This window comes from Asterias rubens, chromosome 21, assembly GCF_902459465.1.
Source record: "Asterias rubens chromosome 21, eAstRub1.3, whole genome shotgun sequence".
In the NCBI taxonomy this organism is placed as follows: domain Eukaryota; kingdom Metazoa; phylum Echinodermata; class Asteroidea; order Forcipulatida; family Asteriidae; genus Asterias; species Asterias rubens.
This window is the reverse complement of record NC_047082.1, coordinates 5399929-5401199: the sequence shown is the minus strand read 5'-3', so window position 1 is coordinate 5401199 and position 1271 is coordinate 5399929.

Sequence of the window (1271 nt, the reverse complement as noted above, 5' to 3'; positions counted from 1 at the left end):
TTAAAGAAACCATAGTCATGAGGCTGCTTCCAAAAGGTTGAACACAGTAGTCAACCAATGGTCGAGCAGCCTGGGTTTGAGTTAAAATAGTCAACCTTTAGTTAACCATAGTGCACACTCGAACTTGCTCATACTGGTTATGGATTAGTTCAGGTCCAAAAATGAACTATACATAAAGTTCGTAGGGCCACCCATACGTTATAACACGACTATTGAGGGTGCTGTTAAAGAGAGGCTTTAAGGTCAAATTAACCCCTTTTCTATGATACTCTTTCAAAAACGAAATTTGAAATGTTATTGGATGTCAATAATAAATGTGTCTGTACATACCATTCAGGAATTATTTCTTAGTCAAAAGGTCAAACTCGAAACAGTTTGGAGTGGAAATTACGGAAATTCATGACTAACAAATCCCCATATAAAAATGTGTACAGATCCATGTTTGAAATGTGGCATTATGGATGTGTGTGGACTGGAAGGGTATCAAACACAATGACATTTTACACTACTTTGAGGTTAAAGACTTGTTATATTTCTAGCACTGACCTGTAGTGGCATGGTTGGCTTGTGCGTAAAGCGCTCGCCTCTAACCAAGGTGACCCCGGTTTCGATTCCCGGTCTGGGCCATATGTGAGTTGAGTTGTGCGTTGGTTCTCTGCTGTGCCACGAGGCTATCCGGTTTTCCTCCCTCAGGAAAAAATCAAACACTTTCGATCTTGACTGTGCTCCGTGGTCATAATGGGTTGATTTGGCTGGTGGCCAAAGGCGCCCTTGCATGCCTGCTTCTCGAACACGTTGTAGCCGCGTCCTTCGCAATTCAGCTCTTAGCTGCGAGTAAGGATGATTAGCCCCCAAATTATTATAAGACTCTATCTATAGACTGTGCAAGCCACACACATTGAACTTCCGGGACCAAGTTGGTACCAACCATGTTGAGTTTTACAGGTTTGTGATTCTTTTTCTAGTTTATGTAAAAAATAATGAGTTGGAAAGTAAATATTTGCCGATAAAACTCATAGTAAAATAAATTTAAAGATGTTTGATTTGCAGTAACCCCATGTGTGTATAACTACTTTGTTGTGTAGATTTAAAGAAGTTGTCCTCATTTTTATTCTCCTGCTGTGAAGTAGATTTTGGCAACAACATGCGTGCTTAAAGAAAGCATTCTTGAAGAACAAATTTACACAGTAAAGTGTTTCTGTAAACACTGCCTCACCACGAAATGTTGCAAATCACAAATTTAAAGGTAGTATACAGGATTTATAGAGCAG